Here is a 17,714-nt window from a genome sequence, read left to right on the forward strand (position 1 = left end):
CTTTTGAGTTAGCTGAAAGAAATGACATAAAACACCCGTTTTCTACTACATCTCGAAAAGCTGGTAAAGATTGGCTAAGGGGGTTTCGACAAAGACATCCGAATATCACTCTACGTGCACCGGAATCAACTTCAGCGGCACGAGCGCGAGCTTTTAATAAGCCGATTGTTGATAAATTTTATGACAATTTACGGAAAGTTCATGAGAAGCATCCCTTTCCACCTCATCGCATTTTTAATGTCGATGAGACCAGTTTGAACACTGTCCCGACCAAAAATACCAAAATTTTTGCTAAAAAAGGGCGCAAGCAAGTAGCTCGCATAACGTCTGCTGAAAGAGGCGAATCAACTACAGCAGTAATTTGTGGATCAGCAGGAGGAAACTTCATTCCACCAATGTTAATTTTTCGTCGCTTGAGAATGAAAATAGAATTGATGGATGGGACTCCGCCAGGTTCAGTTTATGCGTGCAATCCAACCGGTTGGATGAATATTGAGGTGTTTTCACAATGGTTTGAACATTTTTTGTCGCATACTAAACCATCTTCAGAAGACCCCATACTTCTGATACTAGACGGCCATCTTTCACACACCAGAAATTTAGACGTCATATTGAAAGCGAGAGAAAACAACGTCACAATTTTGTGCTTGCCTCCACACTGCACGCACAAACTTCAGCCACTCGATGTTGCCGTAATGTATCCACTGAGCGTGTACCATAATCAGGCTTTAGAAAAATGGATGAATAATAATGCGGGTCGTGTAGTTACAGTATTTCAAATAGGTAAAATTTTTGGAGAAGCATATTTAAAAGCTGCAGTACCCTTAAACATTATAAAAGGATTTGAAAAATGTGGAATATGGCCACTAAATCCAGACGTTTTCAGTGATGTAGATTTCGTTGCTGCCAACACTACTGATCAAGAATTGAAAAGCGAAATCGTGGAGCCACATCCGACAACAACTGCAATACCTAATAGAACCCAAGCTACCGATGAAAGCATTCATAGTAACTTACCAGGTCCAACCTTCCGGACTCCCGTTCTTTATGCGGATCCATCGACAAGTGTACCAGGTGAAGAAATAACAATCCAAGGCTCTGTGTCGCCTTCTATTCTTTTGTCCTGTGTAGCGTACGATCAAACAGAGAACAGCAAATCTCTTGAACCACCACCTTTCATAAGTGTTCCACCTGATACCGATGAACGTATGGATCGCAACCTGACAGCAGCCGTTATGGATATCGGCTTACGTACCATTTCATTGCCGTGCACACCAGTTAAAATACCTTCCATATATGACAATATTTCACCTTCAACATCTATGGAAGCAACACGATCGCTTATACCACCAAGACATACAGCTTTTGAAAATGTTCTAACATCATCTGTTGCAGAAGCCGCCTAATCGTCTTGTAACATTTTCTGTAGAGACAATAGCTGCTCTTTGACATCTCCAATTGCGTCCACGTCTTTTAGCGTCCCTCCAAGCCAGATTCGAACTTTACCAAAAATGACAGGAGTACGTCAAAAAACCAACAAAGCTCGGGTCTCCACAGCTATTCTTACAAGCACGCCTTATAAAAGTTTCTTAGAAGAAGAAATGAATAAAAAAATGAGAAGATATGCAAGAAAAACAAACGCAACGACAACAAGAAAACAACTAAATTAAATTCTAAAATAACAAATGCAAAAGTTTCTTTAAAAGGAAAGGAAAATGTGACAAAAAATATTAAGGGACCAAAACCTAAAAAAAGGAGGAGTGCAATAAATGAATCATCTTCAGAAGATGAAGATGATGCAGAATGTTTGTTCTGTAATGAGCTGTTTTCAAATAATAATAGAGGTGAAGGATGGATCCAATGCTGTGTTTGCTTAAGATGGGGCCACGATGCTTGCGCTGGAGTTGATCCCGATGATGCTGACGAATTCACTTGTGATTTTTGTGCTGATAATCCCTTTGCTAGAGCTCGGAAACAATTAAGACTGTAAAACCTGAGACTATAGTCCTATTATTATAATGATCAAGACGGTAAATTATACTGGTAACTAAGAGAACTTTGTTAAAACAATACTTTATATTTTGAAATAATTTAAGACTGTACCAATTAAGACTGTACACTAGTTAATAAGAGAGCATAAAGCATTGTTGATTGAGATTATATTAAAGACGATGTTAATAGTTTAAGAGCGTTGATTGCTTAAAATTCTATTTTGGAAACACTATTAAGGCCGTAACGGCAGTTGATATCATTTGCTAAAAAACATTATTTTTTGTTAGTTTTTTTTATTTGAATAGGTATAATTTTTAAGGTTGTTATGCCAATGATACTTGTTCTATCGAGTTGTTCTTCAGAATGGTTATGTTATAGTAAAAATAATAATATAAATACGATACAACTGGAGTTAATGTTATAGAGGTAGGTTTACGAAAATTAAACAATATTATTTGTTTTTGATACTAAAACTGATTTTACAATAAAATGGTTCGAAACTTATATTTATTTTACTTTTATTTAACTTATGTTTCATTTCTTGCTTGAACTTTAAATGACGGGGGTAGAATGATTCCCGGATCATTTTACCCGCACACTGGGGATCATTTTGGACACAGGGGTGTACAAAATGATCCTTACGTAGACCTTTACGAAAATATTAATAAGAATTATTCCTTATAGCTTAAGCGACTCGACGCATACTCAATTTGTAGTTCGATTAAATAGCTACTCATTTAATGTTTCAAGTTTATCTTAAAGTTGTAAACTAGTTATAGAGCTGTTTTCTCTAAAGGGGATCATTTTGTACCACCTTCCCCTATATGTATAACCTATGTTTGATATATTTTGTGACATGTTGTTGTAGATTGAATTTTGTTGAATATTACTGATATTTGTATTTGAACCTTACGTTAATATGTTAATTAATTGGAAAAGTGTATAACATGGTTACTATAAATGGTATGTTGTGTTTTCACTTGTATTTTAAATGTTGTCCTTTATAAATGAATTATCTAGTCCTATGTTTCACAATATTATTGAAAATTAATTATTTATATATTTATCATCATGAATACGATCTTGGAGAAATTATGTATTGTTATATTATTGAGTATGTACCTTAATGTCGATAAATTGGTAATATTATGTCTGTTGGTTAACACATGGTTGTGTTAAAAGTTAATATGATTGGTAAACTGATTAAGATATTTTCCCGGTAACAAGTATGAAACAATGGTTATATATTGGTAGAGTAAAGTCGCCTAATGTGAAATAGGTTCCTAGTGTGAAATACCCTCTTATAAAAAGAATTACATACGCCATCTGCCCTTGAATTGACGTATTTGGTAAATCTTTTCATAACTTTCAATATGTAGAAATCTGTCAGGTCTATTGCGCAGTAGATCAGAAATATTAAACTGAACGTGGTTTAAGACAGAGCTGACTCTTTTTCATCGGCAAATAAAAGTTAATGTACCTTGTTATTTCCATACTGTTTTGGAGAGATATTTTTTAAGTGAATAAAATATAGATGGTGAGTGAAAAATATGCCCTAAAATGAATGCAAACAAACTATTTAAGTTTGATCATGTTGATATGAAATATAAGGTTAGGAGGCGCCTAAAGTGGAATGCTAGAGAGAGGCTGAATGTGAAATATTATACATTAGGACGCCTAAATTATAAACATACAAACATTATTTTCGTTTTCAATCTTTTTCAGAAAATGCCTTCGAAAAATATTAACCAACATAAGTGGAAAGAAGAAGATATGAAAAACGCTGTAGAAGCAGTGAGAAACCATCAAATGGGATATTTGCGAGCTGCAAAATTTTATAATGTACCACGTGCCACTCTATTCAGGTACTGTAAAAGCGTAAAAAATATTAATGATATCAAAAAAAAATCATTGGGAAGAAATCCCATTTTACCTCTAGAATTGAAAAATAACCTTGTGGACCATGTCCTGGAAATGGAAAAACAATTTTTGGATTAATGAAAAGAGATCTACGTTCTCTTGCATTTCAATTAGCGAAACGTAATAACATTCCAAATAAGTTTTCATTACTACAAGAACCTGCAGGAAAGAAATGGTAACGGGATTTCTTAACCGGCATAGGGAAAAATCAGCTTTAGACGGCCAACAGGTACATTTGTTGTTAGGGCTGCTGGGTTTAACAAACAAAGTGTAGACGATTTTTTTGACTTATTGGAAAATATTATGGAAGAGAAGAAACTTTCTCCTAGGCAAATGTTCAATGTAGATGAATGTGGAATAAGCGTTGTACATTTCACTGTCATCATCGGGTGATGACTGTCATCAGATGACTGATGACAGTCATCACCCGAAGACGATTGTAGATACCAACAATCGAAACGTCGTGAACTAACGTGACTTGGAATCTCTACATTTTTTTAATTTTTATTATTTTCTTTTTGCATTCCTTTAATTTTTATTTATTCAATTATTATATTTTTACTTGTAGGTTACTTCACTATCATTTCATTTCAGGTTTATTGTTGCTTAATATAATTGTTATTTTCAACTATTCTTTTTTAATTATTCTTTTTTACTTGTTTCAGGGATTTCAAATCATTTTATATAGTAGACAATGGAAGTCCGAACTAGTGAAATTCATCACGAAACATTGTCAATCACCTTCAAACAAGCGTTGTACAGTCTAAGTGTCCTCAAATTTTAGCTATGAAGGGTGAACGTCAAATTGGGACCCTTACTTCTTCAGAGCGGGGATCGCTAATAACTGTTTCTCTCTATATGAGAGCAAATGGAGTATTCGTACCGCCAATGATCATTTTCCCGCGCAAGAATTGTAACGAACAATTGAAGAAGGGAGCTCCACCTGGCAGTTTGTTTAAATTCCACCCATCAGGATGGATCCAAATGGATCCATTTACTGCTTGGTTTGATCACTTGCTCTCATATGTTCGTCCATCTGAAACCAACCCGGTCCTATTGATTTTGGATGGGCATAACACTCATACAACAAACCTAGACGTTATAATGAAAGCAAAAGAAAATTTTGTTACAATACTTTCCTTGCCGCCACACACCTCCCATAAAATGCAGCTACTTGACAAGACAGTAATGGGGCCTCTGAAAATATTTTATAATGAAGAAATAAGAATATTTTTGAAAGAGAATCAACGCCCTGTTAATCATTTTGATGTATGCGAACTGTTTGGGCGGGCTTATTTGAAGTTACAATCAGCAGAGCGAGCCATTAAAGGATTCGCTACCACAGGAATTTATCCAACTAGGAGAAATATTTTCAATGAAGAAGATTTTTTAGTGATTGAACGTAACAAGGAAAATGCAACTGGCAGAAAACCAGGAAGAGCAAAAATTATTACTTCGACGCCGAATAAGGATGAGCTCGAGTTATCTTTAAACGCGCCGAAAAGGAGAAGAAGGTTGCAGTTAAGAGAAAAGTAATTACAGAAAATTCAGGTTGTAGTTCAGCCCAGAGAAGTAGTCGTAATGGTAGAGCTAACATGAAAAATAAAAAAAAATGCCAGAAAAATGATTTATCAAGTTCAGAATCTGCTGCATCAAGTATTTCTCTCCATAATTCTTCGGAAAACGATGAAATTTTTCATGGGCAAGCAAATCCTGATCATGACGTTCAATGCATTTTTTGTGAAGAGCATTTTTCTGAGAACAATCGCGGTGAAATTTGGATTATGTGCTTCATGTGTAACTGCTGGGCTCACGAAGAATGTGCAGGATCAGAGAAAGAACCATAAGTCCGTGACTTCTGCCGTTGATATAATACTTCTCGATCTTAAATTTGTTTGAAAATTTCAAAATTGAAATGACTTTCTTTACTTCGTTGTTTATATACATTCAAATCGATAATTTCTTCAATATTTCTGCTCATTCGAAACTATTTCACATCAGGACCTGGGGTATTCCACATTACGAACCCATTTTTCGAACTACCAAAAAAACACTTTTCATTGTTTTTTTTTATTGCGGGTACCCACTTGCTGATATTTTGTAAATAATGATGTCCTCACATCCCGAACCTTTTTACCAATTCTCCAATAAGATATTTTAGAGAAATATCAAAATTCACTAATTTTTTCTCATTGAAATGAAATTGTATTCCACATTAGGCACCTTTACTCTATTATTTCTGCCCTGAGATCTCAAGATTGAATAAAATGGCATACCTATTGATTATATTAAGATATGTAGACGATAATATGAAGATAAGTATTCGTTATTTGAATGAATGAACGTTGCTGCATTACACAACTAAATATTCGAGAAACACCTACTGTTTTATATTCTTATATTTTTGTAGTTTTAGTCTTTTATTAAATAAAATATTTAAAACGTACACGAAGCGTATTTCAGTTGGGTTTAAAATGAACACCTGGTTGAACATAAAAAATAATCTCGCCTGTTTGGAACTTACCGCTCGGTTCTGAACAGGATTATTCCGAATTGTAACATACTCGACGACGTGAGCGCTCAGAAGGTATGCGGCGAAGTTTATTAATACAATAACAACGGTATTATTAATTAATAATAAGAACCTCGAAAAATTACAAGGTGTGCATAATTCCGGTGACAATGCATTATGAAATTTTTGTTAAAAAATGGCTCCCCCAATATGGCGGACGAAATTTGTGATTATTGTCCGATTCTATTCAAAATTGGTATCCCGGGGTTTTCAGGGTGGGAGATAATAATTGTTTTGTCAAAATTGGAAAATTCAAGATGACGGCTCCAAAATGGCGGACTCATCTTCAAAATTTTTAATTTTTAGGTTGATTGAGCTTCCATTATGTTGATTTCAGATGAGGATTTACAAGTTTTTTTCTGAAATTTGGAGACCGACTCTTCATAGAAGACTTCTGCAAAAAATCTATTTCCTCTAAGAAAATTGGTTTGATAGAAAAACTCAAAGAAAAGATGAATAAAAAAGCCCGCACTAAAGAAAATGATTCTCCATATAGACCACGAAAGTGCTTGAAAAATACAAGGGTGATAGAAATTGGATGGCTGTGCACAAGTGAAGGGGATAATGTATTCCGGCAAGTAAAAACTAAAGCAGGAGGAGGGACAAGGAAAGTAAATATTCCCAAAAACGTACTCTGCACAGAAGTATTGGAAAAGGCCAAAAATGAATTTTTTTCTCAATGGAGTATCTACGAAAGGACATTTTTGGATGATTTTGAAGTGAAGCTCCTCGATTATAAAAGTCATGAATGTAATTTAGATTTGACCATTCAGCAAATGTACGAGTTGTCGGCACTAACGGTCTTGAGGTTTTATATGGGTACCATTTATAAGAAAGAGCCCGTTCATGTCGATGAAGCAACTTTCACTCCCCAAACAGTCACTAGACCTCGAAGTAGTCCTGAAAATAATGTAGAACCCGTACAAGCTTCACCTACAGAATATTTGAGAAGAAGTCAGCGACTCAATCAGACACCAACAACTAGGTATTTCCAGGATTTCGAGGGGGAGGTAAGACACTTCATCATCCATTGCTTACAATACTTCTGACTCCATTAATATTAAAAAAATCTATCAGTTGCACTCATGATGAAATATTTCTGAAAATATTAAAATTTGAGATAAATGCTACTTATGAAAAAATAATAATACGAATTATCAATAAGCAGATGATGTTACTTTCAGCTATACCGTATGTTCAAAAAAAATCTTCGAAAATTTGTCAAAATGTGGGATTGTATGTCTCTACCTTCAAAAGCGTGGAAGTGTCACATTTTTATCTTAAGTTAAAAATACAAGAAATTTAAGATGACCATCGGTGTAGCCCCACGAAAATCTACATCTTCAATTCAAAGTAGTGTTTTGCTACGATATTCATAGGTCCCGTACTTTTAAAAACCTCAAGCTAATAAATCTCAAGTATATCAATCGACTGTTTTTCGAATCGGGAACATACATACAATGTTTTTCAATTAACTGAAATAAACTGAACGAATTTCGGTTTTGACGGAAATAGAATTGAATTTCGATGTTTGAATGGAATACCCTTTGTATATTTCAACATTTTTAAAATCTTCTCATACCAATTTTCTTTGAAACCGGATGATAAATCACAAATTCGTCCGCCATATTGAATTTTCACTTTAAAATCACAAAAACCTGTACCTGAATGATGAACACCGGCCGGATTTCAATTCAACGGTAGCGCAGAAGGGCTACAAATCAGAATTCCGACAACAAGTCGGATTTTTTTTTTGCAATAAAAATGAAATTGTTGTGACCCTACTACGCTTTCGTATACCTAATTGAAATCTGGCCAGTGTTTATCATTCGACTGACAAAGCATTATAATATTTTGATGAGGAAAAAATAAAATGACGGATTCAACATGGCGGAGAAGATTCCAAAAATGTTGAAATATTATGTTATGTTACTTCGAAAATTTTTCTGAAGACAATATTTTTGTAAGTTAATTTTTTTTATTTGCCATTTTAGTTAGACTAGGGAAGGTATTGAATCATATTTCTCCAAAATATTTTCGAAATTCTTTCTATTCGTATATCCTAAAGATTTATTTGTTTTTATTAAAATACCTTAATTCTGTGTAGTTTTCGCATTCAGTAAAGGACACACGTACTCAAGACAATGAGGACAACATTCGTTAATATATAAATATATGGCTTCCAAGTTATGCTCATTTAATTTCTCATTTCATTACATCACCCGAAGAGATAGCAGAACCACTTTGAAATTCTTTCTGGCCATAATTTTAGGCTAATTTATAACTCTATTCAAAATGTTTTTCTTTTCCATTGTTGGAGGCAATGAGTTAGCCCAAAACAGCATTTATTGGTGAAGATACATTTTGGGTACCATTTTTCCGTTGCAACCTTATAAAGAGAACGGCGGATTTTTTGACACAACCGAGAAAAATATTATGTGTAATTTCTCAGAATTTTTTTCCTTCATTGGCAAAAAATTCACCATTCAAAGTTCAATTATCTTCTTCTATATACGAGGGAAGTGAGAAAAAAGGAAGAGAGTAAAGTACCTTTATTTTTCGAAATAAACAAGTTATCGATAGAAGTGACTTGAAGTTTTACATAATACTTCCTCAAAATAAACAATTTCATATTTCAATTATGGATCAGTTCTTCGAATAACGTTTTTGTGTAAATGAAAAATAAGCTATTAAGCTATTCTTCAAGTTTTTCATTTCCATCGTTTACAAAAAAAAAAAAGATTGAATAGTGTGCTTTTTGAGTAGAATTCATGAATAATAAAATTTTCTGATAAATTACAAATGAACTTTTTTCCCATTTGTGTCCTTAAATCTATCTATGTACTCCAAATCAGTTTATTTTTTTTAGGATCTGGAGGTGATTGAAGGTGTTGAAATACCTGAAGTAAATGTCATTTACAGTCCACCAAAATATCCAACTGAGGAAGTTGATCATCGGAAATCAATTTTTGAAAAACTCATTTTACACAGAGGAAATCTATTCAGAGAGTTGGTAGAGGCTGTTCAACAGAAGAGAATCTATTTTCGATCAGTTCAGATAGAAATGATTCTTTCGAATGATAAGCCTGAACAGACCGAAGACATTGGAGGAGTGCTACGTGATTGTATTTCAGAATTCTTTCGAGATTTCTAGGAAACCTGCACCATAGGTGCAGACTACAAAGTACCCGCTCTACGGCATGATTTTCAAAGTGGAGAATGGAGTGCAATAGCAAAGATAATCAGAGAGAGTTTTTTATCCGAAAGATATTTCCCAATCAAATTAGCGCCAGCTTTTGTGAAAAATTGTATGGGTCAAGAGGTGGAAGACTCTGAGATCTTACAGAACTTTATGAAATATGTTTCCGCATCAGACGCTACCTTATTGAAAAATGCTCTGGATGATTTTGAAAAGGTAGATACGGAAGAAATCAAGGAGTTTTGTTGTAATTATGAAGCAAAATGGATTCATTCCAGAAATAACTTTGGAAAATTGATAATCCAAATAGCTAGAGAAGAATTAATTCTTCTCTAGCCAGCCAGAAGCCAGCATTTGTGAAAAAATGCATTAGTCCACATTTGGTAGCATTGAAAGATCAGCTCCAATTAGAAGTAATATACTCAAAATATGAGACAAATGACAAAAATATTATAGCACATCTCGATATTGACGAAAAAATAACAATTAAACAGAAACAAATATTCAGTTATTTAAAAAGGTATATCAAGGAATCGGATCAAAAAATCAAATCAGCATTTTTACGATTTTGTACCGGTTTAGATTTGCCGATTCAAAGAATTAAAATAGAATTCACTGTTTCAGAGGCATTTCAAAGAATACCCATAGCACATACGTACACTGGACTTCTCCAAATCCCGGCTTCCTACGAGAATTTTATGATATTTCGGTCAGAGTTGAATAACTTATTCGGTTCAGATATTTCGATCATGGACATCGTCTAGGTCTATGTTTCAAATAAAATTATTTTTTGTTATATATCAACAGGCGTTCACATAATTATTCACAATAAATGACAAAGAGATAAAGAAATTATCGGTAGAGGACAAATAATGAACTTCCTACTTATCGGCCAACGTTTCGTTTAATTATGAGGACAGTGCCTACAAGGGCGCAATATGTATAAAAAACAGTACAAAATGTATTTCACTTTGTTTTTTATACATATTTCGCCCTTGGCCCTGATGAAACATAAACGAAACGTTGGCCGATAAGTAGGAAGTGTATTATTTGTCCTCAACCGACAAAAAGAAAAAAGGTTTTTTTTCAATTACCCCTAGAAAATAATGACATATTTCTGATCATACCGTTCAATTGGTCTTTGAAACACGTAACTCTTTCCCCACATTAAGCCGATTCTCTCTCTCGCAGTTTACAAGATATCTTTAAGTTTTGTTAATTTTTGTTTTTCATTGGCTAATATTCTTGACTCTTCGCACTGATAACCAGTAACCAGAATTCATTTTTTTTTATTCATGTCTTCCTGAATGAAACTAAAACTATGATACTGTATTGAGTATAAGAGAAATATCAATGTCATAAAAGTTTTTTTATGAATGAACATTTTTTTATTAACTGGTAATCAATAATTATAGCTATTTTAGCTCTCATTTAACTTGCCTTTTTAGATGGTAAGTTTCGTTATTTTTCTTAGCTTTATATTTTTCCATGATTCGGAAATTGTGGTTGAAAATGAATAACAATCCATGATACCCTCCATAAAATAAAAGATATCACTTGAATAATGCACATTGGCTGTATTGTCTATGCGTATTCATACAACTCCGAACAACAATGGGCTGGGTTAATAAATCTGACAAATGTAATCACATAACATAAAAAATAACTGTCAAAGACCTCTAGGGAAAGCCCTATTATATTATATTGTTCGAGAAGCGCATAAATGAAGTATTCTAATTTTCCAGTAAAACACCAACGTAACTTGGTTGATTAATTTTTTTTTCATACAGATACACACATGTTGTACTGGGCTGGTGGCCGGGAGCGTAGAGCGCTGGCTGTTCGACCAGAAGGTCCGGGGTTCGAGTCACGGCCCACTGTTTTTTTCCAGTAGTTTCGTTGACAGGGAGGAGATAGGTGACCAACCTAACATTCTTAGTACCTAATATCAATCCTTCGGACTGTCCACGGTTACCAGCCGAGTAGTGCTTTGGATGTCACTTAAAAAGCGGAGGTTCCCGGTTTATTAACTCAAACAAGTCTACGACTTTAGAGAGTTGCTTCGCAACTGAGCTGGCGGTTGAAAACACTTTTTTTTTAACGTACAATCCTTCTCCTTTTGCGTCGAGGGTTCAAAATAGGTATACAATAAACTACGTCATACATCCAACTAAATTATTTTGTCATTTTTAATTCATTCCAATAAAAGCTTTTCTTTGGATATTTTTCACTTATACATGGGTGCGCAAAAGTCCGGAATAAAATTGATACCTTTTTAACCAGTATTTTAGGAAAAACACGCTGAAACACGTCAATTGATTTCAAATTGTACACATTTTTTGGTAATAAAATGAAATATTCTTTTTCAACCCCTTAGCTGTAACCCTCCCCAACGTTTTTTTTTTTTCAAATGCAAACCTATGTCGTGTATAGGCTCATTGAAAACCTCATAAAAATGGAATCTGACCATATACCCTTTCTTTTTTTTTACTAATGTGGTTACCACGAAATGAGAAAAAACTCTTTTAAAAACAAAAAAGTTAGAAATACCTACCTTAGTGCTATCTACGGGTGGATTAACGTAACAAATGCTGAAATTGGCCTCCACACTCTACTTGGCAGGCTCCTAGGCGATGGTAAAACCCGTTTACGGAATTCCGAATGGCCTCAGCCGGTATGTAATGTGATTCCACTCTAATTCTGTTTTTTTAGATCTTCAATATCAGCCGGTCTACTTTGATAAACCTTGTCTTTCATATATCCCCAAAAAATAATCTAATGGCGTTAAGTCTGGGGATCTTGGCGGCCATTCAATTGTACCACGTCGTCCAATCCTGCGTCCTGCAAATATTTCATCGAGATATTCTCTGACATTAATACCAAAATGTGGGAGAGCGCCGTCCTGTTGGAACCAAAGTGTTTCAGTGGGAATATCTGGATCTGCTTCATTGGGAAACATAACAGCTAAAGCAGGCACTAATTCAAAGCGTAAAAAGTCTAAGTAGCGTGCAGCTGTAAGGTTTCCCTCAAAAAAGTATGGCCCTAATATTCTGTTGTTGATGATACCTACCCATCCATTTACTTTCTGTGGACGCTGCGTACGAGCTTTGCATATCCAGTGTGGGTTTTCCTGACTCCAGAATCGATAGTTGTGCCTGTTAACTACTCCATGTAAATAAAAAGTAGCTTCGTCCGAAAAGAGTATGTTGAGTGGAAACCCATTATTCTCGTCACATCGCCCCATTATTTCCTCACAAAATTGCAAACGCCTGTCATAGTCATCTTCCAAGAGCTCTTGGACAAGACATACCTTATATGGGTGGTATTTTTCTGTTTTCAAAAACCTCCCAATCGTACGTCTAGACGCAGGATTGTTTTGGATTAATGAAACCGTTGACAAATGTGGATCTTCCTGCAGAGATACGGCAATGACCAATTTTTGATCTTCGTCTAAAACATGTGGCCGGCCACTTCTGGGCAAGTGCTTCACTGTACCATGTTCTTCAAATTTGTGTAAGATCTCACTCACAGGAGCCTGGGAAATGTGATTTTCCGAGTATTTTGCATTCTATCCCCACATCCCAACAATATCAAGACTTCGATACGCTGCCTCACTGACAATACCATTTTTGTTTAGCAAATTAAAAAAGAACACTTTGAAGGTACACAATTAATAAACTAAACATATTTCATTTTCATCCAGAAATGCCACAATTTTAAAACCAAGTCAAAAAAAATTTATCAGGGCATTAAATTTGGTACGAAAATGCAACAACCTTTTTCTCTTTTTGAAGTATACTGGTCAACAATTGCTTGAGATGGAACTAATTTTCTGTGTAAGTTTTTTATGAAAAAATAAATTCCAAAGAATGTTGATGCAAGATTACGTTATGAGTTTTACACATAAATCCATAAAATTTGTTGTGGTGCCTGCCCAGGTTGGTCTGTTCTCAAAATTTGTAAACTTTTAGAAACTAGGTACTGGTGATCCTTAGCAACTGTTGAGCAGTGTACATCATCATATGCTGAATGCCACTTTATTTGTTTTTTGCAATGTTAATTCACCCGTAGATAGCACTAGGTAGATATTTCTAACTTTTTTGTTTTTAAAAGAGTTTTCCTCCTTTCTTGGTAACCACATGAGTAAAAAAATGAAAGGGTATGGTCAGATTCTTTTTTTTACGAGTTTTTCAATGAGCCCATACACGACATAGGTTTGTATTTGATAAAAAAAAGTTGGGGAGGGTTGCGGCTAAGGGGTTGAAAAAAAATATTTCATTTTATTGCCAAAAAATGCGTACAATTTGAAATAAATTGATGTGTTTCAGCGTTTTTTCCTAAAATACTAGTTACAAAGATATTAATTTTATTCCGGACTTTATGACGTACATTTGAAATGTCAAGTGAAAATACGGATCTGAATGGGTACACTTACATGGATAACTTTTGAACGGTTTGATGTCAATTAATAGGGCAAAAATTTTTTCGAATGATATTACCGATAATACTTTTTCAGTTATTCATCACTAAAATTTTCAAACATACACAATTACAAGATTAAATACAAGAGAAAATTCATTGGACTAGTCAAAAAAGGAAAATGCTAAAAGCTAAGCACAAATGTTTGATCTTGAACAAATTTAAAAAAGACTACATCTATAAAAGAAACTATGTCATTTATCTAAGCATTGAAAGCAAGAAATTCATCTATACTGTAGTAGCAGTTATCCAACAAGAAACCGGTGGTACAAAATATCTTCATTGCAATTACTCGAGAGATGGCGCTAGGGGCACATCAACTTAAAATTACAAATAGTATGGGGGGTTAAGGGCCACATAGTTGAAAATATTATTCAAATCAAATTCAAACTACACATCGAACAGAAAACATCCTGAGCACAGTTGAACTACATTTCATTATCTACAACTTCTCGCAATATTGTTTTTCCAGCTTCAAATTTGTAAAAATGATGATTTTTTGAAAAATAGTCTCTTTTTCGAGGATTTCCCCGATTTTCTCAGTGGAAAATGCACCGATCCGGCCGCTTAAAAAATATTTTGAAGGTTTTATAATTCTATACGAAAGTTCTATTGATTCTAAACCTGTTTCTTCGATACTTTTGCAAAACAGATATTTCTTGTTTAAAAAATCCACAAAGCGATTTTGCTGGAGAGAAAACCGGGGTTTTCATTTAGAACTATCTTATGAAAAGTAGTATAGGCCATTTGCGTCTTTTATTTTGTGTGAAAAGAGCCCACTTTTTTCTACAGCTTGGCCAATATTATATCCTGCATAACTTCTTTCTGAAATGATTTAAATCATGAATAAATGAATTTCATCACTTCAATTAGTCCAATAATGTAAAAATTTCATCTCTCAAACTTTTATATAATTGCACAGCTGCATTGGGATTTCTTGGTAGAAAATATCGATTTTCTGCTATTAATATCCTGCACATACCATAGATGTCATCATCCCATGTTTTTTGGCTGGATACGCAGTGATCTAAATATGAATATATATTACTGTTCCTCTGTTACTTCCTCTTTGAAGATGATCACTTGGTGATCGAAACACGTGTCGAGGTGTTAAACATAACGATTTGGTGTTGGGAAAAAACTCCAGTAATATTCATTACTACACCAAAGGTTCCAAGCAGTGCATCATAAGTACGCAGTGATCTGTTAGAGCATTAGAGGCAAAATTTGGAATATGGATAAGGTAACTCCTCGCTTTATATGACGGCATATCGAACATTATTGAAGGTCTTCCAATAGGCATATTTGAGTTCCTCATTTCTGTATTTTATAAACATTCCATTCCTGGCCAATTTGATCGATCTCGTCCTGAAACATTGAATACAAACAATATATCAACTATGCAAGTTTGCGAGGATGGTTGGAAATTATGTACTGTAACGTTAGCGGGGAAATAATAGACTAATATGAGATTTCACTGTTTATCATTTTACCATCTATAATTCTTTTGAATTTCACCAACATTGAAATGAATGGAATTTCAATAAATTTTTACTAGTTAGCAGCCTCTAGAGCCTTGGTCAAGAGAATTCACATTGATTGAACATCTGAAAACATTTGCTGATTGTTAGCCAAATTTCAATTATAATAACATGAACGCATCTGATTCCATGCAATATATAAACGGATTATTTTGTATGTGAAATTCGATGCGACAAACTGGCGTAGATCAGTTAGTCATTTTATTTCCCCCTCCCCATCTATTAGCGTGAGTTCTCTTCGGAATCCTCAAACTATTGATTGTTACCATAAATAATTAAAATCATTGTCAATATGTATGATAATTATAACATATGAATACGATCATTATATACGCACCTGAATGAGTTCCATGAAACACAACTGGATGAGACATTTATCTAGATATGTCCCACAAAAATGTCCGTCATCTTTCAACTGATGGACCACCATGCCTCGATTCGTTGATTATATACGCTCTTGCCATTAATGAAACACGACTTTGAAGATCTTGTGCCAAACAATTCATGTAATTATTTCTGTATTTTTTCAATACATGTGTTCTCCGTCCCCATATCACACCTCAATGTTTCAGGGCATCCGCCAATCATTTTAATTCCGTCTAAAAAGTAGCAACTAATAACCTGTGGAATTGAGTTGAACATTAAATCACACAAAGTGCAATACAATGCAACTTTATTGAGAAAAACTGTAACAAAAAATCATCTTTTCCCAATGAAAATGCACAAAAAAATCAGTCACTCCTAGATGGAAATTTTTCCATTACATTACACTTGTAAACAAATAATTCTTATTTTTACCTTTGGATCACTCGACGTTATACCAGATCGAAGCCAAATAATGTGTCTTGAAAATCCATCTAAGCAACCATTTATGCAGATGCCAAACGGCTTCAATAATTCATAAGAGTCCACGTGCCATAGATAGTTTGGCCCCTTGTTGAAGTACTGCCGACGCCTTAGATGCATCCATCTGTATCCTTGCAGCTGGCCAGATTTCGTAATTTCTTGTCGAAGAAAGTTTACCACATTTTCAATTCTTGAATAATTCTTTCTTCTGTATAATTTTAATCTGCTCAGAATCCGTTTGAGAGTTCTTGCAGATATACATTTATTATGGAGAAACTTGAGATAAGCTAGAATGTCTTTTTGTGAAAAACCATATACGAAATATTTATTTACTAGATGTTCTGTATCATCAACCTGAAAATGAAGAAAATAATCTCCTATCTTACGAATGGCTTGAGTTATGGCTGTAAATAATACCATGCATATCTATTTCCTTCAACAAAGATACAATGAAATTTAGGATTTTATTTGTTTGGATTGACAAGTCAAAATTATTGCTAAAATAAAATAAAATATATAAATTATCAATGTCCGTAAAATATAAAAATACTTATATAAAACTATTCAATAGAATTAAAATAGTCAATAGGACTCTGACAACACCTCGTTAATTTCTCATAAAATGGATTCGAGAGTAGAAAAGATTTCAGTTTAGACTTGAATCTGAACAGGTTTGATTGTTTTTCAATTCATGGGATAATAAATTGTAGAAATTGGCGCCTCAAATTACATACATTGTTCTGCATCCCCAACCGTTATCGTGAAAGTAAATCGCAAACATGTGAAATTTTGAATATTTATTTTTATTTATTTATAAATGGACGAACTCCTCTTTACATAATATAGACACAGTGTGAAAAATATAAGAATATAGTAATAGGTATATATCACAAGAATCACAGAGTAGCTACTCCATTTAGAGATTTTTTCACAGATTGTAGTTTGTGCATCAATCAAGCTATTGCAGTACGATTTCTATAATCAAATGACTTATCCCAAGGTGAGCGAGTAATTCCAAGACCCAAGAGGTTGTTGATGGGGGTGACAGAGACACACCTCAATGATTTGTCAGAATATTACATTCATTTATGTATAAAGTGAGCACCATATGTAACGGATACATTCATTTTCTACGTTATTAGCCATTTTCAAGAAAAACCCTGAA

The 17,714-nt window shown here is 34.1% G+C and overlaps 1 long non-coding RNA gene across 1 annotated transcript; it reads right to left on the bottom strand.

The window, feature by feature from the left end:
* Nucleotides 1-8,262: 8,262 nt before the first annotated feature.
* LOC141486206 (uncharacterized) lies at nucleotides 8,263-17,714 on the bottom strand. Its single transcript, XR_012467701.1, has 3 exons — nucleotides 16,502-17,714; nucleotides 16,041-16,324; nucleotides 8,263-15,530 (listed from the first exon to the last, which is right to left on the bottom strand). It is a non-coding gene; the product is annotated as an uncharacterized lncRNA (long non-coding RNA).

This window comes from Leptinotarsa decemlineata, unplaced genomic scaffold (genome assembly GCF_025532065.1).
Source record: "Leptinotarsa decemlineata unplaced genomic scaffold, Ldec_3_MD MMD2_tig00026347_RagTag_RagTag, whole genome shotgun sequence".
In the NCBI taxonomy this organism is placed as follows: Eukaryota; Metazoa; Arthropoda; class Insecta; order Coleoptera; family Chrysomelidae; genus Leptinotarsa; species Leptinotarsa decemlineata.